The following is a 21,078-nucleotide window of genomic DNA, read 5'->3' on the forward strand; positions in this document are numbered from 1 at the left end:
AACTCATTGTCAGAGGTTTAAAATCTGCTGTGAAGACTCCAGGATAGAGCTCAGCATCGGGTGTACTGGGGGCAAATCTCTCTCCTCCGGGTCTTTACAGCCGCACGTCTGCTCTGCCCGATACTGTCTGCTTCCTTGGGGAGCCGGGAGGCCAGGGGCCCCAGCAGAACCCTAGGGCAGGGACGAGGCTCTGGTCCCTGGGGAAGGGGAGTCCAGTCAGCAGTCCTGTACTGGGCGTGCAGCTTGGTCTGCATTATAACGCTTCCTCAGCTGGTGTAAGTGAAGCCTGGGATCCAGAGAGTAAGTCCAGACACCGCTGGACAGGGAAGCAGGTAGGAAAGTGCACTTAGCATTAAGGCTGGTGTCTGAGAGTGGATGTGCTTTCAGGCCAGCGACTTCAAGCCTGTCACCAGCAAGGCTGCCATCCCGAGACTATGTTCAATGAGCAAAGCTCGTGCGGTTTCTCTTTGATCCAGAAAGTGACCGGTCAAAACAAAAGTGATCAGCAAATTCGGCTTGGGGTTACAGGAAGATAATCGAAATACAAGCAGAATTTCAGAATTAATCTGCAAACAATCTTAGGCTAACAAAGCCACTTTGGACGGAAATGCTTTCCTCTCATTTATTAATAGCACCAAGTGGGCAGTTTAACGGATGGGCTGTCTTTGATGGGTCTCAGCCTAAACTGAGGATCAAGTTGATGGTTAGCAAAGCTTCGGCCCGTTGCCAGGGCCAGCCCTCTCTCGGGGTGGGCCTGCAGGTGACCCGCTGGGAGCCCCAGGGCTGCGTGAGGTGTGACCCACCTTCCCCTGTGATGTCAGCTCCTCTGGTCCCAATGACTTCTGCGCTTTTGTCACTAAATCCGCCCCGATTCTGTCACATTCCTGACCAGCTACACATGACACCTGTCCCTGGAGTAACAGCCTGTCACCAGAGATATCCAAGTAGTTAAGGGAGAAGAAAGATGCTTCGGACAATAGGCCAGGAAGCTTAACTGAGCCTGAGAAGTGTGTAAGAGGCCTCAGGGCTGAGAACATTTAAAATGAGAAGGAAAGACTGCAGTGAGCTGAAGGTTGTGCCCGGGGCTGGATGCTCTGGACTCCATTCACTCATCCAGCTGTCAGCGTGCGTGGTCAAGGGCGAGTCCCAAGATTAAAGACTGGCCTTCAGTCCTCAGACATGGGTTGTGTTGGGCTTCAGCTAGTGTCACCTCAGAGTCACTGTCATTTCTACACTGGTCAATCTTATCAAAGGAAAGATGGCTGGCAGTCACCACTAATTCAATGTTGTTAGGAACAGGGCTTGACACATGTATAGGAGACTGACTGAGCTCCTTTAGGAAGGAGGTCACTGGGAAAACTGGCCCTTCAGTCCCAGCTGAAGCCAGAGCCTCAGAAAGCAAGCAACCCAAGGTGAGTGTCCTCTCCATGGCCCCGTCCAGTGTGGATCCTGGGGACTAAGGACTGGAGACTCTGTTTTAATGCACAGTTACCTTCCTCCCAGAGCCATGGGTGGGAGCCCGTAAACCAGGGGAGGTTCGAAATGTCAGCAGTGAAATTTACAGTTCCCTTCCCAGAACAAAGCTAGTGGAGGTGATGGAATTCCAGCTGAGCTGTTTCAAATCCTGAAAGATGATGCTGTGAAAGTGCTGCACTCAATATGCCAGCAAATTTGGAAAACTCAGCAGTGGCCACAGGACTGGAAAAGGTCAGTTTTCATTCCAATCCCAAAGAAAGGCAATGCAAAAGAATGCTCAAACTACCGCACAATTGCACTCATCTCACAGGCTAGTAAAGTAATGCTCAAAATTCTCCAAGCCAGGCTTCAGCAATATGTGAACAGTGAACTCCCTGATGTTCAAGCTAGTTTTAAAAAAGGCAGAGGAACCAGAGATCAAATAGCCAACATCTGCTGGATCATGGAAAAAGCAAGAGAGTTCCAGAAAAACATCTATTTCTGCTTTATTGACTATGCCAAAGTCTTTGACAGTGTGGATCACAATAAACTGTGGAAAATTCTGAAAAAGATGGGAATACCAGACCACCTGACCTGCCTCTTGAGAAATCTGTATGAAGGTCAGGAAGCAACAGTCAGAACTGGACGTGGAACAACGGACTGGTTCCAAATAGGAAAAGGAGTACGTCAAGGCTGTATATTGTCACCCTGCTTATTTAACTTCTATGCAGAGTACATCATGAGAAATGCTGGACTGGAAGAAACACAAGCTGGAATCAAAATTGCCGGGAGAAATATCAATAACGTCAAATATGCAGATGACACCACCCTTATGGCAGAAAGTGAAGAGGAACTAAAAAGCCTCTTGATGAAAGTGAAAGAGAAGAGCAAAAAAGTTGGCTTAAAGCTCAACACTCAGGAAACGAAGATCATGGCATCCGGGCCCATCACTTCATGGGAAATAGATGGGGAAACAGTGGAAACAGTGTCAGACTTTATTTTGGGGGGCTCCAAAATCACTGCAGATGGTGACTGCAGCCATGAAATTAAAAGACGCTTACTCCTTGGAAGAAAAGTTATGACCAACCTAGATAGTATATTCAAAAGCAGAGACATTACTTTGCTGACTAAGTTCCATCTAGTCAAGGCTATGGTTTTTCCTGTGGTCATGTATGGATGTGAGAGTTGGACTGTGAAGAAGGCTGAGCACCGAAGAATTGATGCTTTTGAACTGTGGTGTTGGAGAAGACTCTTGAGAGTCCCTTGGACTGCAAGGAGATCCAACCAGTCCATTCTGAAGGAGATCAACCCTGGGATGTCTTTGGAGGGAATGATGCTAAAGCTGAAGCTCCAGCACTTTGGCCACCTCACGCGAAGAGTTGACTCATTGGAAAAGACTCTGATGCTGGGAGGGATTAGGGGCAGGAGGAGAAGGGGACAACAGAGGATGAGATGGCTGGATGGCATCATGGACTCGATGGACTTGAGTCTGAGTGAACTCCGGGAGATGGTATAAACAGGGAGGCCTGGGGTGCTGCGATTCATGGGGTCGCAAAGAGTCAGACACGACTGAGTGACTGAACTGAACTGAACTTCCCAGCCAGGGTGTGATGTTTGGGTGGATCATAATACTTTAAAAGAAAACCAAGTGCCCTGAAACACCCTCATTGTCTCATCTGGCACAAGGCTTTCTGGAGCAGTGAGACGCTGTCACTCATGTGAGTGACAAGAGGCTGGGCACTTGAGCAGTGGAGCGTCTGCTTAGTTTCGTTTGGGAGATACGTGGATACACAAGGGGAAACCTGGGAGCTTGCCAGACCCTCCTTTCGATGGCATCTCCTGCAAGGGTGCTTTTTCCTCGCCCGCTCTGCTTTGCGGCCCCACGTCATCCCACAGGGACCACAGACAGCGAGACCCATTACACGTGTATGTGCTCCTGCTCAGTCATGTCTGACTCTGCCACTCCATGGACTGTAGGCTCCTTTGTCCAGGGGGATTCTCCAGGCAAGAATACTAGAATGGGTTGCCATGCCCTCCTCCAGGGGATCTTCCCAACCCAGGGATTGAACCCAGGTCTCCTGCATTGCAGGCAGATTCTCTGCCATGTGAGCCACCAGGGAAGCCCAAGAATACTGGAGTGGGTAGCCTTTCCCTTCTCTAGGGAAACTTCCCAACCCAGGAATCAAACTGGGGTCTCCTGCATTGCAAGCAGACTTTTTTAATCAGCTGAGCTTCTGGGAAGCCAGCGAGACCTGTAAACACACATCAACTATTATTTTCAAGTGAAACAACAAGCCAATAAACAAGGAGATGCCTGCCCTCCCGGGCTGCACGCGGGCCGGGCACTTTACAGCCTGCACCGCTTCCTCCCATGGTGTCAGGGGCCTGGGACTGGAAGAGCCCCAAGAGTCTGAAGACCCTTCACTGACTTGGAGCCACAGATGGAAACATAGCATCACTGCACTTCCTTTATAATTAACACTCGTTTGAGAAGCTTGTTGCTCATTCTGAATGAATTCTCTTCAGGAGGCACACTTGAAATCTTTTACTTCATTTTGAAGTCTCACAGATTTATGTTGGCTCCTTGCAGCCGTTAATTCTTTTCTCCCAAATTAAATAGGACACGCAGGTTACTCAGCACAGCACCCAAGAATACACAGTTCTCCTGTGAGCGGAGGTCGACACAGCTTTCAAACAAGCCTGCACTGACTTTTCCTCTTACTGACGTTGCTGGTTAAGCTCCTTCACTGTTGGTTTCTTTCTCTGTTCAACTTTGATCTTGAAGTGCCAGGGCCTCAGGCTGTCCACAGTGGGAGGATCCACTCAGGACAGTTTTTAGTACATTTTTTCTTGGTAAGTCGCCAAGTTGGGCACGAGGGGTTAGTTTTATCAGTGTGTAAATTTTTAGCAGTTGTACATCTGTGCACAGTCAGGAGTAATCACTTCTCTCCAAGTGGGTGATGGGGGTGGGGTGGGGAGAGCCCGCTGACTTTGGGCTTGGGTAAGATTCCTCAATTTTCACCTAAGAGTTGGGAGGGTGAGGAGGGGGTGGGTGGGACATCCCGCTGCTGATGGGAGGGGACTTGTGGGTGTCACAGAAGAATGGTTTTCTTACTCAAGGGTCACAGGAGATGATAAGAATTCTGTCATTGGGAGACAAGACCATTGTTGCAGTAGTAACAATGGAAAAGTACACTTTTCTTACAGAAGTCATAAAAGCTGGGAAACTGCCAAGTACCTGTTAGCTGGGGAGGAAAGCTAACCTCAGGGCTCACTTCCTGCCCTCGAGCGTTTCCTGCAGAAAGAGAGTCGCTTCCCCCGGGCTGCTGGGCGGCCGAGCTCGTCATCAAGACCAGCGCAGGAACTCGGATGAGGCTCTGTTTGTTGATTTCTCTTCATCAGCGATGGCCAGTGGCCAGAAGGCAGCCCTGGCGACGCACAGCAACACAGGACATGGTCTGTGTAAATACCTCCTGCCTGGCCCTGCTCAGACGTCAGCCCTGACTCGGGTATGTCCGAGACGCTCTGATGAACAAGCTGGGCAGTCTGAGACGCTCCGGGTCTGTCCCAGGGGAGTCACAAAAGTGAGTTCTTGTTTCCATCACATTTAAAAAATTGATAACAAAATTTAAAACAGAACACCTACCTTAAAATATACAGAAATTAGGGACTCCCCTGGCGATCCAGTGGTTAAGACTTTGCCTTACAGTGAAGAGGTTGAGGGTTCAATCCCTGGATCAGGAGTTAAGATCTCACATGTCTTACGACCAAACAACCAGAACATAAACAACAGTAGCAAACTGTAACAAATTCATTGAGGACTTCAAAAATGATCCACAACTCTTTAAAAAATATACAGAAATCATCCACAGTTTCAACATTCCTTAACATTTTCCTTTTTTGTTTTTTAAAGAAACTTTAATGTCATATACGAAGTTCTGAAGACAAGAAGATAATAAAATAGCTCAATGTTGGAGAAAAATTGTGTAGCTCTCCTATGGACATGGATATGGAAGGCCCAGGATAGGAGAGCCGCTAGCCTGGGCCGTGTTATGTCCTGCTCCTCCTTGGTGTCCTGGGCTGGCTGGGCAGCCGTCCTCCAAGCTCAGGTGTTGCTAGACTTCCCCAGGCGTCAGGGCCGTGATGGAGCAGGAATGAATACGGAGTCCTCGGGGGATGGAGAGCCACCCAGACCCAAGATGGACTAAGGCTGACGGAGGCCACACAGCCAGCCCTCAGCATCTGTCCCCGAGGATGCACAGACCACCTCCAACTAAATGAATGGGGACAAGATCGAGCAGCTGGCACGTGGGTCTGACGAGTGACTTCCAAAGAGTGTAGCATGTATGGAGAAAAACTGGCACGTCTCTACTGAGGCTCAATTAGTAATACTCTACACAACTGCCTTTCTTGTTGAGGCGTGTGAAGAAATGGCTATTTTTCTTTACTGATTAGGGATCTGAAGTTAAATGAGCCAATAGTTTTCAGGGGCAGGCGTATTATCTTGTGCTTCCTCCACTTCATCCTACCGGAAAGCCAGAACCCTTGAACAGATGTTGCTCAGATTTTCCCAACATGTGAATAAGTGACCCCTGGAGAAAGAGAAAAATCCTAGCATGGGAAGTTTTCAGGGAAAATGCTTTGTTTTTCAAAAAACTGTACATAAAGAACAATGAGATAAATGGGATTTAGGGAGAAAATATTTATGCGACTTTAACTGTTTCTTCCCAGTAGCAAGGTGATAGTAAGGATTTACCCTTTTGCAGTTTTTCCTTTTGTGATTTTCGTCATCAGAAGCTACTCTGTGTTCATTCGTTTCTGGCTTGACACTGCTTTTTTTGTACTAAAAGACTTAAAAGATCTCTTCCTTTTCACCATATTCCTGTTTCCATGACTGCATAAGATTTCTTAAAAAGAAAAACAACCACAGTATTTCTAGAAGTTGTAGCGTGTTTTCAATAGCACACCTAGGAAGAAATTGGGCTTCCTTGGTGGCTCAGATGGTAAAGAATCAGCCTTTAGTGCAGGAGACCCAGGTTCGATCCCTGGGTCATGAAGATCCCCTGGAGAAGGGCACGGCAACCCACTCCAGTATTCTTGCCTGGAGAATCCCAGGGACAGGGGGAACTGTAGCCTTACAGTTCATGGGGTGACAAAGAACCAGACACAACTGAGCGACTAACACTTTGACTTCAGGAAGAAATTATTATTTCGGGAGATGATCTGAGGCTTAACCTACCTTAATATTTGCCGTTAGACTTTTAAATATGATAATTCACTAAAAGCCTTAGATTTTATTTTCCTCATCCCATATATAATTTTACACTGTAGTCAAAATCTCATCCTCCATAACCTGCCGATGCACTTGGTCAGCATCTCACCTGTGAAGAGAGGCCGGCTTGTAAAAACCTGGGAAGGAAATAGGAGTTTGGAAAGATGAGCAACAGTGAACCACCCTCTGACCGATTTGTAGCAAAGTGATTCTGGTGATCTGAGCAACTTGCATCTGTCCTCCCACCACCCTGAAGAATCGGGCCACAGGGAGATGGAGATAGCGGGTCCAATTAGGAGATGGGAACTCTGTGCTCAACCCTGACCACACTGCCCTCGCCGTGGGTGGTGTGCACCCCTCGGGGGTGGAGAGGGAGGGACGACGGGGAAGTAAAAGAGAGCAGCAGAGACATAAGAAGGGAGGAACCAGCACAGACGAGCAGGACGAACAAACCCAGTTCAGACCAAGTTGGCCGCCCTGGGTCTCGCTGACCTTGGCAGACTCAGAGGGTCATATTTTATGTGGACAAACCTCGTCAACTCCTCCTACATCTCTGGAACAGGCAAATGTTTTCCCTTGATGCTTGTTCATGACATTCTTTATGTTTTATTGTATTGATAGATACCTAGCAGTGTGTTTAGTTGAATTCATCCTGACACTGTATCTTTCATCCTTAAAGAAAAATGGATTTCTTGTTTTTTGTCCAGTTGATCCTCTCTGGCCTCTGCTGTTGAAGCCCCAGCCCCACCATGGTTTAGAAGCAGAACAACATAACTAATCGGTTTATGAGACACGTGAAGTCATTCTCATCAAATGCATCATTAAACTGGAGGGAGTGCCCTGGGCACCATTTTACTGTTAGATTCCTGCTGGGGGGTCAACCTGTGGTGAGCCCTCATATGCACAAGGCAAACATCACAGAGCTATCTCGTCCTGATCTCTGTTCCTTGCTGAGTGTTTTATTAATTTAGAAAAATACACTCAGATGGCGCTAAAGACAGGAGAAGGGAGTGGAAACACTCTGCTCAGAACTTCTCTCGTGAGAAGGGGCAGGGTGGGACAGCTCCCCTGTGTCTGGTGGCCCTGGCCTCACCGTGCTGTCTCGGGAGCCGTGGTGGCATCACAGGGGCCCCTCTTGCCTGCCTTTCAGGCTGGGAGCTCTTTGCCTGACAGTGACAGGCAACACTCCTGATACAAACCCACTGACTCTCAAAGGATGCCTTTGCTGGCTCTGCTGGGACCTCGCAGTGGTGGGCAGATGTGATGTGGGCTGGTATTTTCCTTGTGATACAGCACGGAGGCAGAGGAGAGATACGGGGTGGAGCCAGACTTCATTTGTCCTTGGATGGGACATGGTTTCTCTCCAGATGGAATGGCAGGGGTGCTGGGGGCAGTGGGCCTTGCTGCATCATGGTGTGACGGCCACAGAAATGCGCACCTTCAGGTCTCATTTGCAACATAAATGTTTTCTTCTTCTTTTCTTCACTTGGGACTCAAGCTCTGATCTGTGATGTTTGCTGTCATCTATGGTGTCAGCACCCCAGCGCAGACCAGCTCATTCACCTACGAGATGTGAATGAGCTCAGGCAGGACTCCACATCCAGGAGCCTCTGACTTGCCACCTGCAGTGATCCACACGTGGCCTTAGGGATGCCAGACACAGTGAAACAGAGCGAATATTTAGGAAGTGATGAGTTTTGAGTTCTCACCATTTTTACACTGAATATAATTTATTCAGGTGCAAGTTTATATAATTTAATATTCAATCATTTGAAATTTGACAAATAGCTAAAACATTCCTGAAGATCGAACACGGGAGTCTCTTTTGAGGCTCCCTGAGCTTATGCGAGACCACCTCTGCTCCTGGCAAAATGTGTGATCTCCGCAGATATGGCTAATCACTCCGCTGAGCCTGGTGATTGGTACAACAATTAAAGTTAAATGTAAGTTTAAAAGGCTTCCCAGATGGCGCTAGTGGTAAAGAGCCTGCCTGCCAATGCAGGAGACATAAGAGACGAGGGTTCGATCCCTGGGTCAGGAAGATCCCCTGGAGGAGGAAATGACAGCCACTCCTGTATTCTTGCTTGGAGAATCCTTGGACAGAGGGCTACAGTCCATGGAGTGGCAGAGTCAGACACTACTGAACCTACCTAGCATGCACACATGCAGACATTTAGAAAAACCTTTTAGAATAGAAATATTCTTTTTGCAGTGGCTCCTGAGCAGATCAGTCCCTTACACTCCTTTCATGAAATCACCTTTGAAACTCATGATGTATGTGGTGACTTAATTGAAAGAGATCAAAACAGGATACATATTACAATAGTGAGCCAGTAAATTGACCTATTATTAGATATTGGGAATTGCATATTGACAGTGAGCATGGTATTACTCAAAACATGGACTCTAAATCCACGAGTGTGGACTGGGCCCCTCTAAATTCTTTTATAGTAGCAAGTATTATTCTGATCATTTGTATCTGAGATTATTAGAGTCTATCACTAGGATAATGTGTTGCCCAGATTTATACCATGTAACAAAGGTAAAACCAATCCTGAGGTTAATATATAAGGTAGAACTTGGACCCACACAGCAATTACTGCATAAATACCAATCCCTGGGTGAATCTAGATATGAAGGCAGCACAGAATATGTCATTAGTGTGAAATCTTTGGGTCTCCAGGTCACTGCTCAAACTTTCCAGGGGATTTTCTATTCAAGTGAAACCAACACAAAATAATTCTTTCAACCTCTGCCTTTGTTCTGCCGCCACACAGATCTTTGCTGCCTGATGCTGAATCAGGACGACGTGTGCCCTGGTGCGAACACCCTGTGCGTAGCCCTGCCGGTTAGCACACGTCTGTGTGACTTTCCAGAAGACAGGAAGTCATAAACAAAGCATACAGAGCAGGTGAACTTCAGGAGGTGTGGCTAGAAAAAAGACAAAGGGGAACCCCGTGTGTGGGGCAGAGACTCCCAGCAGTCCTGGCCAGGCCCCTCATAGACTCCTTCCATGGCTTAGTGGGGTCTGTGCCCTCGGCAGCTGGCTGGAGTGTCGTTGCCTTGACCTAGCCACCCACGTCCTGCCCAGTGGGACTTAATATCCATTTGACTGTTTAAGCAAAGATAAAGAACTTTCTCCCTAACTCAAACCTGTTTTTCCCCACACGATCTACTTATATTTATAAAAGCAAATCTCATCTCTATTTGTGGCATGAGAAGCACTGGGCAGGCTTTCTCTGGGCTAGGGGGCCTCTTGGAAGACCTGGGACTGGAGCTGCCTCTTTGAACCCGAGGAACAAGGCTCTGTCACCAAGGTGACACAGGGGACAGTTGATGAACCCCTGGTGCCATCCACCTGCAGCTCCATCACCGAGAAGCCCACCCGCTCCCAAGCTGCCGGGGGTCCCCATCCCTCTGCTAAGGGTAGCAGCTCCCCTCCCCGCCCGGGGCCTGCACGTGCACACAGCACACAGTCCAGTGATGGTCACGGGAGGGAAATGCGGTGCCTCTGCGGGACTGACCTGGAGCCCGCGACTCCCAGACTATGGTCCCGATGCCAACCTCCCCTCCAGCCTGAGACAAAGCCTGCACAACAAAATATTGGCACCCAAGCTCAGGCCCTGGCACACGCAGGTCCCTGCGGCCCTGCAAAGTCATCTAGCTGGGCAATGGCCACGTTTCAACACACTTCATTTGATGACTGTGGTTTTTCAGTGGGACTAATAAAGAGAAAGTCTGATGACTTAAATTCAGGCCAAACATAGAATTAACAGCCTCCCCATGAAAACAGCATAAAGGTATAGGAACAGCATGTAAGGAGCTGAAATAGCAGAGAAAACGCATCAGGACACAATATGCTGATAACACTATGCAGACAAGAGCTAATGCAGGCACTGTGCTAAGCACACACAAACCAGGGCATCACTGACTCTTCCCTCAGAACAATCCTGGCAGCTCAGGCTCGTCTTCCCAGGCTGCATGCGGCCCTCTTGAAGGCTGGATCACATCCACTGTATGAGTGAGCCATGCTTCTCTCTGCTCATGGGTGAGAGGCTGCTTCCACAATCAGCACCTGTCACCTCATCACCCAGCTGCCTCCGGGTGATGAGCTGACGTCGGGTCCACAGCAGGACCACAGCCGGGACCCCAGAGTTTGGTGGGGGTGGAGGAGACTTTCAGTCTATCTCCTCCAGGTCCCACTGTGGCTGTCCTGCTGCGGAAGCTGTCACATCTGCTCGGGGTTTGTTCAGAAGATGCAGGGGGAGCCCAGGGCTGGCCCTGCAGGTGGGGCTGAGGTGGGCTGTTCTCTGCATGGAAGCACCCCCCCCCCCCCGGCCCCGCCTTCCCCTCTCCCAGATGGCAGGATCTCTCATCCACACCCTGCCCCTGGGTGCTGCGTGCTGCTGGGCAAGGCCTGAGGCTGGGGTGACCGACGGGGCCACCCTGTGGGAGGTGTGACAGGTATAGACCCAAAACTCGGCCAGCAGCCTGTCTTCCAACTGTGTCCAGACTGAGGCCACTATCCTGGGGCTGCTTGGTGCAGTTGCTGGGTTGGGTCAGACCACAGGCTGTTTCGGGGGACTGAGGCGGGGGGGTTGTACTGCTGTGATGTTTATCTGCTGGATCTGACCTCAGGCTCCTTACCTGCAGAAACAGGTGATGACGGGACCTGTCTCTTTCCCGTCAGGCCCGTGGGCCTCAGCAGCTTGAAGCTAGGCCCTGCTCTCCTAACCCCAGACAAGAGCTGGTGACGTCCTAGTGACTGTGACATGTGTGGAAGCACTGCTCGAGATCCTTTCCGGGTGTGTCACCCTCCAGTCTGCAGGAAGGGGCCGTGACAGCTGTCTGCTACCTCAGCTGGTGCAAAGCTGGCCCTTCCAACGTGCTTGTTGTTAATATTTGGACTGTTATTTAAATTTTTTGCTGTGTGTGCTTTTTTTAAATTGCTGTTCTTCCAGAGCCTTTTTGAGTTCTGCAGATTTTCTCAAGTTCCTGATAAGAACCAGGTCCTTGGATTCCACGGCTGCTGGAATTTCCCTTACATCTCCACACGGAAAGGAAGAATGAAGCACAGAAGTTCGGAGCCCCTCACCAAGTGGGGCTCTCCGTGGCGTGCTGCTGTGGGGGACCCCTCCGTCCACTTCTAGGAGCCCCACGTGGCTGAGGGGGGGGTCTCAACTCTATTCAGACAGGGTCTGTGTCCACTCCTCAATTATGGCAGGCTTGTTTTTCACTTGAAAGACTCTGGGCACCGTTTCTTGATGAAGTTTTGTGAGGGTGCTCTTTCTGAGGAGGTGGACATGAGAAGAGGAGCCATGGAAGCTGATAGAACAGGGAGCAGAATCTCTGTCAGGATGGTTTCCGCAGAGAAGGCTTGTCTTCATGGCCTCTCCTCCCAGCAGGTTGCTTATTAGACACGTGTGTGTGCATGTGTGTGCACCTGCATAGGCATGCGTGTGTGTGCTGTATGAGTGTGCACGTGTGCAGGACACACACTGAGCTTTGGGGCCCCACCTCCAGGAAGTCTCCTCACCCCCCGCGGCTGATGTAGAGGGAAAGGAGCCTCAGGTCAGCTCTTTGGTGAACGCTCGCAGCCCTCAGTATCCGTGCTGGTGATAACGATGCAGCCAGCTCTTCAGCCTTTGAACTCTCCACATCTCTTTGTGTTTTCCTGGCCGCTCCTGGCGGGCGGGCGGGTGGGAGGAATTTGGGCAGGCTGGTGCCTGCTCCGGCCGCAGGTTTGAGCAATGGTTAGCCGCGTCGTCCAGCTTCTTGCTGTGTGTTTTTTCCTGGTGGTGGCAGTGAGAAGTTGGACGGGTTTCTGGGTACATCTTGTTCTCCAGGCAAATGAATGATTTCCTTTCAGCTGGGTAGGTTTGCAGCGAGTTCCCGCCACAGGCTCCAAGTCCGCAGGGGAGCTGACGTCTGTGTGAGGCTGGCAGTCCACCCTTCTGCTCTGTCTGGTCCCCTGGGAGCTGGCCACGCCCCGGGAGGGGGGCTCTCTGCCCTACTGCCCTGCCCTCGAGACGTCTCAGGTCACCTCGGCTCCAATGTCCTTGGACACGAGGGGGATGCTCCTGGCAGGAGCTGCTGCTGGATTTGACCTGTGTTAGGCCTGTGACCGGGCCTAGTGGGCCCGTAGCCAGAGATGCGACTTTGTAACATCAAGCATCACCTCTACCAGGTGGGAGCTAAAGGCTGCATTAGGGTAATTAGGCCTTTGCACCAGAGCATGCAGCATGCCGTGAGAACAAGCACAATGACCCAGAGCATGTTTCAAAGCCGCTTTCACTCTCAAAGCTGCCTTGCTGGGGAGGCTCCGTGTCTTTTACGCTGGAGCCAGGCCTCTCTTGCCGCCTGTGGATTCTGTTGATCCTGCAAAGCTGGGGTGACTTTGGGTTGGCACTGGGACCCTGTCCATGGCACTGCCCGGTGAGCACCTTGCAGCTGAGGTCTGACCTCTCCCTGCCTCGGTTTGCTCACCATTAATCACCCTGTCTACCCGTCCACTTCCGGGACGGCTGTAAGATTTCATGAAGTCATGGGTATAAAAGTGATTTGCAAAGTATAAAATTGCCACTCAAATAATAAAAACCCTGCAGGCACAGGGTCAGGACACGGACACCAGGGAGCCAGCCCGCCAACTGTGACTCAGCGTGTGGCTCCTCACTGAACACTTCGGGGAATGGGCTCTGAGTCCTGGTGGCCAGGGGGCCTGTGTGAGGAGTGATGGAGCTATGCTCTGGGGGCTTCGGCATCCTCAAACTAGTGGTTGGTGCTCTCTCACTGCCAGCATCCATGGGACACCTGGTTCCTGGAGGGCAGGTGCCTGTCGGCGCTGAAATGCGAGGTTGCAGGGGCCTGTGGAGGTCTGGGGTGAGTTGCAGAGGTGTGCATGGCATGGAAGGTCAAGTGCAGTGGGATGGGCTTGAGAGGCAGCCGCTCAGAAGGCCATGTCTAGAGGGCAGAGTAGTCAAATGGAAGGTTCTGGAGGAGGGGGTCCCGCAGTGGCCAGGCTGTGGTGTGGCTGCTCCCAGAGGGCATGAGAGGCTGACAGAGATGGATATCTGTCATTCTCAGGGCAGCAGATCTGAATTCTGGGATCTTTGGGGGATCACCAGAGCCCCCTTGGAGTCAGCGAGTCTGATCTGAGAACAGTCGTCACGCATCCATCACCTGACTGGGGATGGTCACCTTCCAGACAGGGGCACTGCAATGAACTATGGGCCCCAGACCCACGGGAATCAGCTGAGGAGGGGGCAGGGCAGGGGTCGGGGCTGAACTCTCAGCAGAGACCACGGAGGTCTGCGGGTGGTGGGCCATTGGGAAGGGAGGGGGAAGAGGTGTGAGGCTGTGCAGACATCAGGGGTGTCATCTCCAGGCCCACTGTCGGTAACATGGAGCCAGGCAGCCAGGCAGCCTCTTGGAAGCATCACGTTGCCAGAACACTTTCTAACAGGCCCAGACGGTGCCTGTTTCTGAGCCTGTAACACACAGCTGTGGGGGAAGAGAGACTTCTCGGGATCGTGACTTCCCCAGGTAGCTTTTTACCTTGTTGATCTGCACATTCTCAGCCTTTAAAAGTTAAGATCTTGGTGCTGAATACACGTGAGTTTTGAAACCCTCAGTCTTATAATTTCACCCCGGTCTGGGTGGAATCCGGCAATGCCCACCTTCAGGGACTCAACTCAGCAATCAGAAAATATCTGACGTTTAAGTTTCATAAGGATGTCAGTTTCTTAGAAGACTGTCTTGGCTTGATCTAGCCTCATCAGCAGGACACTGTGTATTGAACTCCAACCATACTTACTCTGTGCTTCAAAAGGAGTCTGTTTACATTTGCTCCCTTTTTGAAGACATATTTGATGTGATAAATTTACTCTGTGAACTTCAAGTAAAGATGCTGAATCAGCCGTGGGCAGAGACCTACTCATGTCAGTGAATTTCCAGATACCCAAGTAGCCCTGGTTCACTGTTCTTTGTCTCAGAGGGACATTTTAAATTTTGTTTGGTGACCAACATAAAAGGTCAACACTGATGCCCCTGAAATGATGGGTGGGTGAACTGCTGGCCAGGCTCCTCATCTCCTGGTGAGTTGCAGGCAGTCAGGGCCTTGGGGAGCTGATCCTCCCACTTTGCTGGCCACGTGCTGTGGCCTGACAACTTTCTCAGGAGTCATCATTGCCCTGGGTGCACAGACTAAAACAGAAAGGGGTTTTCCCACGACCCAGCCTTGGGATTCAGTCATCAACTCACCTAGCAAACATTTAAGTGCCAAGTATGTGCAAAGGCAGGAGAACAGAGTAAAAGTGGCTAGACCTATGTGTTTATGGACCTACGTTTGTGTAGAATAAAAAAACCATAAGACAAGTAAACAGAAACTGAGAACAAAGCAGAGGCTGGCAGCAGGGTGATGGGGGCTGTGCTAAGCCCGCTTCCCTTGGGGTGAGGAGGGTTAGTCTTAGCGTGGCTGCAATAATGGGATGGCTAATGAAATGCTGTCCTCCAAAACGCCAACCCTTAGCTTAGCACCACGTCTCCTATCTCACAATGCAGCTGATAGAAACAGTGAAACCGGTCTGAGGATCCAGGTCTTTGGAGGAAGCAGGGGGAGAATGTGTGTCAGGAACAAGGGACCCTGTCTGGTTTCTGAGGTCACATTAGGGAGGGGGAGCCCCCCAGGGGGCGGAGCAGTCCTTCAGCAAAGAACTGGGAGTCCTCTCCCCATGGTGGGTGTGAACCTGCCAAGGAGACTCAGGCGGCAGCTGGAGACTCAGAGAGCCATGTGCCCAGGGATGGCCAAGGGTGGACAGACAGGGTGCCGGTGTGGGGGCAGAGGGGCAGCACTGAGTGTCCGGTGAGACCTCTGCAGAGATGGCTCCCTGGGAACCCCCGTGACCCACACCCACTCCCAGAGGTGCCCATGCCGTCACCCTAGCCGCCCAATCCTGGGCCTCCTGGACCCCGCCCCCACTGCACCCTGGGACCTGCAGACGGAGGGTGCTCAGAGACTGGGGCGCCACTTGGCTCTGCAGACTCGGGCGTGCCCTGACTGCACCTGCAGGGCTTCTGTCCCGGGGCCGCAGGCGCTGGCCGAGCTGCACCTGCCGTGGGCGCGCCCTCCTCGGGCCGCATACCTGGCGCTGGGCTGCAGGCCCCGGCCTGCTCACATCGCACTGTACCAGCGGAGGCGAGACTGCAAGGCCAGGATTTCCTACCTGACGGGACGAGGTGGGCTCCCCACCTCCCCCTCCTGCATGGCCCAGGTGACCTCACCCTCGTCCCTCTGCTGCCGTCAGCTCCTCTGCTTATCAGGGTTTCTCAGGAGCAAGCTGACCACGGCGCCCGTGGGTTGTAACTGTGCAGACCCCAGGGGTGACCTTGGAGGAGGGGACAATGGTCATCAGGGAAACTGGGCTTTGCTGAGGCTGGAAGGCTCCTTGGAGGAGGTCGCTAGTCATGTGTTCCTATCAGAGCCAATGCCAAGCTTTCTGTAAAATCAAGTGCTGTTTGCTCCTGGACTTTGAACACTAGCAATTTTTCAAGCTCTGAGAGGCAGCTGCAGGAACAGGCTTGTTCAGAGTGACCGGGAGAGGGTGCTGAGAAACCCACAGCGGGCTGTGCCCCACCCCTTCACACCTTTCTGGGCTGCAGATCCTTCCAGGTAGAGGGGATTACAGGACCTCCTGGGGTGACCCTGTGTTTCCTGAACCAGGCTAGCTCTTCCATGCTCTCTGCCTGTAGCCCCGGGTGCTCTGAGGCTTGGCTGCCTCCATCCCAGGGAAGCGAGCCATGGCTGTGGGGTGCCCCCAGGCCCAAGGGGCTGTGTGCCCCTTGCCCTCACCTTCTCCTGAGAAGGGACACCTGTGCTCACACCTGTGCCACCAAAGGACAGCAGGGGAGGGCAGGCAGGGGGAGCTGACGGCAAGGGTGCCTGAGGCAGAGGGAGGCAGCCCGTGTGTATGTGTATGTGTGAGGGTGTCTGACAGTGTGTGCGTGTGAGAGTGGATATGTGTGAGAGTATGTGAGTATATGTGAGGGTGAGAGTGTGTGAGAGTGTGGGTGACAGTGTGTGATGGTGAGAATGTGAGTTGTATGTGACAGTGTGAGTGTGTATGAGAGTAAGTGTGAGTGTGTGTGTCTGAGAGTGTGTGAGAGTGTGTATGAGAGTGTGAGTCTATGTGTTGTGTGAGTGTGAGTTGCGTGAGTGTGTGTGTGAGTTGTGTATGTGAGTGTGAGTGTGAGTATGTGTGACTGTGTGAGAGTGTGTGTGTATATGTGTGAGCGTGTGTGTGAGCACAGATGTATCTACACACAGACACAACCACAGCACACAGTGGCACCAGAGACAAGCGTTCTGACCACACAGCAGTGACAGCGTCAGAGGTCAGGGCAGGTGCAGGATGTTGTCCCTGGGCCTCACCTGTCACCTGTGAGCTCCTGGGACTTGGTGGTGCTGAGGAGGGAGCCCGGGCAAGAGAGCGTGCCCCGTCTTGATTCAGCATAGTGTCCCCGTGTGACCATAGCACCTCTGTATCACCTTGTCACCACAGAGTCCCCGTGTCACTACAAGTTGTGCTGTTTTCCCTTGAGTCCAAGGACACGACACTCCAGTGCCTTCAGGGACCCCCCCTGGACACTCTGTCCCTGGAGGCCCTGTGAGCGAGTCTGCCTGCTGAGGGGCACCAGGGAGACCTGCCTCACTGCCATCCGAGCACCTTCGGGTCTGGGTCCTTGACATGTGGCCAGAGCACCAGGTCTTCACTGGAAGGCATCTGCACGACTGAGTCTGGGGCTGACTCGGACCGAGCGTCTCTCCTGAGCCGGGTGCCCTCCAGGTGCCCCTCTCCCCGTCTGTCCCTTCCTGTGTCTCCACACCCTGAGGATGGGCATTTGGGTTGCCCACATCGGGGACGTGGTGTGAGGCCCAGAGGGCCCTGGGCGCCTGGCTGAGCCCACCCTTTTGCGGGTGCCCGGCGGCGGGGCGTGCAGAGGGGCCGGACCAGAAGCAAGCCTGCTGACCCTGGGGAGGCAGGGTGGGGCTGCGGGGGCTGAGGTGGGGCTGAGCGGCACCCACCCCGTCCCCCACCCCCAAACCAGGCCGGCACCGCCTGAGGCTCCGTGGGCTGCAGGAGCCCAGTCTCAGATCACAACCTCGGGGGCCTGAGTCCCAGAATATCTTGACTGACTTTCTGTGACTGCTCGCCCCGGCAGCACCTGAGGGACGTGACCGCCGGCCTTCCTCCCCCGCAGCAGCAGGTCCAGGCAGGGCGCAAGGTCGGAGCGGCTGCCCCGGGGAAAGGGGGGCTGTGGGTGCCAAGAATGCAGGGGTGGGGCCGCGCTGAGTGTCCGGCGAGGCCTCTTCAGAGAGGATTCCCCAGGAACCCCCTCTGCCCACACCCCTTCCCAGAGCTGCCCCACGGCGTCACCCGAGCCGCCAGGTCCATGACCCTCCCCTGCACCCCCCTGGGCCCCGCCCCACTGCACTCCGGGACCTGCAGGCGAGGGCGCCGCGTGGCTCTGCAGACTCGGGCGTGCCCCGACCGCACCTGCAGGGCTCCTGTCCCGGGGCCGCGGGCGCTGGCCGAGCTGCACCTGCCGTGGGCGCGCCCTCCTCGGGCCGCATACCTGGCGCTGGGCTGCAGGCCCCGGCCTGCTCACATCCTGCTGTGCTCGCGGAGGCCAGACTGCACGGCCAGGATTTCCTACCTGTCGGGACGCGGGCAGGGGCGAGTGCAGCTGTTAACTCTCCATCTTACCTGTTATCTTAAAAAAAAAAATCATGATTTTAAAACCATGCCGGTAGTCAGAACATCTCTTTCTTGCTACCTCGTCATCCCTTCGCCCTCCCCTTCCTCCTGGTCCTCCCCTCCCCCCACCGTGTACTCCTGCAGGTGGGCACTCCCTGGGGTTCCAGCCCCCTGGCCTGAGCTCTGCAGACTCCGCACACCGGGGCCTCTGTGCGCAGACCCAGACAGGATGGTGCCCTTGGCAAGAAGGAGGCGTCCACCCTTCCTGGCCGTCAGCTGTCCCTGGTTTCCTGAGGTTGCTGCGCTCTTCTGCATTTACATGGGTCAAAATCAGCAGAAGGTCATATTTAAAAATTCAAAGAGGCAAGAAGCTTGTTCTCCACTTAGTCAAATTCACAGTGTCCCATTCAGGAACATGGCAGGCACACCCAAGGGTGGACTGGGCTGGTTGGAGCTCACATAACCTGGATGCAGCGCCTGTTTGCTCAGTAGCCTTCAGATGCCTGTGCTTCCATGCAAACCCTGTATCCTACTGATTTCTATTTCAGCACCCAAGAGCCAGTGAGTGCCACAAGCACTGGAGCCTCGAGTGGGGTTGACAGGAAGACAGACATTAGCGGGACAGCACCAATGGCTTCAGGATTAGCAGGGTCATGACAAGTGAGATATAATGGTCGTCTGAATTAAATTTGCCCATTATGGTCCATTTTGGTTCACTGAGTACTAAAATGTTGATGTTCACTCTTGCTATCTCCTGTTTGGCCGTGTCCTTGATTCATGGACCTGACGTTCCAGGTTCCTATGCAATATTATTCTTTACAGCATTGGACTGTACTTTCACCACCAGACACATCTACAACTGGGCATTGTATCCGCTTTGGCTCAGCCTCTTCATTCCTTTTGGAGCTATTTCTCTACCCTTTTCCAGTAGCATATTGGACATCTACGACCTGGGGGGCTCATCTTTCACTGTCATATCTTTTTGCCTTTTCATGTCGTTCATGGAGTTTCAGGGGACTCGAGTGTGTCTCATAAACAGAATAAACTACTGTGTGTTTCTGTGAGTCTGTGGGGAGGATGCATTTGTGGGTTAACAGGGGGGAACTTCACAAAAACAGACCCCAAGAATGTCACATTTGTGAAAATCCTAGTGACACTTCTTTGGAGCTTTATCCTGGCTTCATGAGCTCCGTTTCTCTAAATACGCTGGATGACTGAAGGATTTCTAGGGTACCCCTCACAAGACTTCAGCTCCGCCACTCAGACGACACTCCACACTTGTCAAGGGGAGGACCCAGAGCTGGATCCTCAAGTCATCCGAGTCCACTGTGTTCTTATTTATTCATCATCTACGAGATCCTGGTGAGGACATTGCCTGTCTAGACCCTCACGTCGACGGTGTACCCCTATTTATCTCGGATTTCTGTCACACTTCAGAGTTTACAAAATGGCATCATAAACCTATTCTCACTCATTCTCAAAGTCCCCATGCGAGGAGGCAGAGAGTGGAGGTGTTTTCCCATTTTATATGAAACACACTTGGTAGAGTGTTTATAGCCTATGGGGCTTCCTTGGGGGCCCTTTGGTAAAGAATCTGCCTGCCAATGCAGGAGAGGTGGGTTTGATTCCCTGGGTCAGGAAGATCCCCTGGAGAAGGGAGTGGATACCCACTCCAGTATTCTTGCCTGGAGAATTCCATGGAGAGAGGAGCCTGGTGGGCTAAAGCCCCTGGGGTTCCAAAGATTCAGACAAGACTTAGCAATTCAATAACAATGTTATGGGCTGAGAATATGTGACTGTCCCACTGTGACCACAACTTCTCCGCGCAGCCCTGATGGATGATGCGTATTCCAGTCCCCACCAGCTCACAAATCACCCTTCACTTATGTCGGACTTTCAAGTCCATGTGGCCTGTGTGAGGCAGTCAGAGCTGGACCGAGGTGGGAGAGCCTGGTGCAAACCCATGCCCCGCCCCATACTGGGGTCCTTGGGCTGGGTCTCTGCCTCTGTAAGGCCACACGGTCACTTCTGTGTGTGCTGTGGGATCATGTGGCCTCTGCTTCTCCTTCTCCACGTGGAGGTCTGTGTCTGGCACCGCTCTGTCCTCTGTGTGAGGGTTCAGCTCGCCCTCTCCGGGAAGGACTTCCAACATTCCCCCATGACCTCTCCTCATGGCCTCCTTGTGGCAGGGTGGGGCCCAGCCGTGTCCTGAGCTCTGGGCTAATCGCTCCCACTGGGAGGCAGTGGCTCCACTCGAAACACGACTGCAGGGAGGACGTGTCCACTCCAAACCTGGCTTTCTGTCCCGGCTCTGAGATCCCGAGGACTGTCCACGTCAAGACCGGGGCTGGGGACAGGAGACGGTGTGCACAGGCCAAGGGCAGGACGGCTGGGACCTCACCTGGTTTCTGCAGTCACCTCCAGGTGGACTGTCTCTCCCGTGGAGATGCCAGGGCTGGTGGGTCCATCCCAGGGCCGGATGGGCAGGCAGGGCAGCAGGAGGTACAGGCAGACAAGAAGATGCGGGTCCTGGGGAGGAGTGTTTTCCTGGCAGATATGGTGGGAGGCTTGGGCCACAGGAAGCTACACTTAGAACGA

This window comes from Capricornis sumatraensis, chromosome 11, assembly GCF_032405125.1.
Source record: "Capricornis sumatraensis isolate serow.1 chromosome 11, serow.2, whole genome shotgun sequence".
Lineage (NCBI taxonomy): Eukaryota > Metazoa > Chordata > Mammalia > Artiodactyla > Bovidae > Capricornis > Capricornis sumatraensis.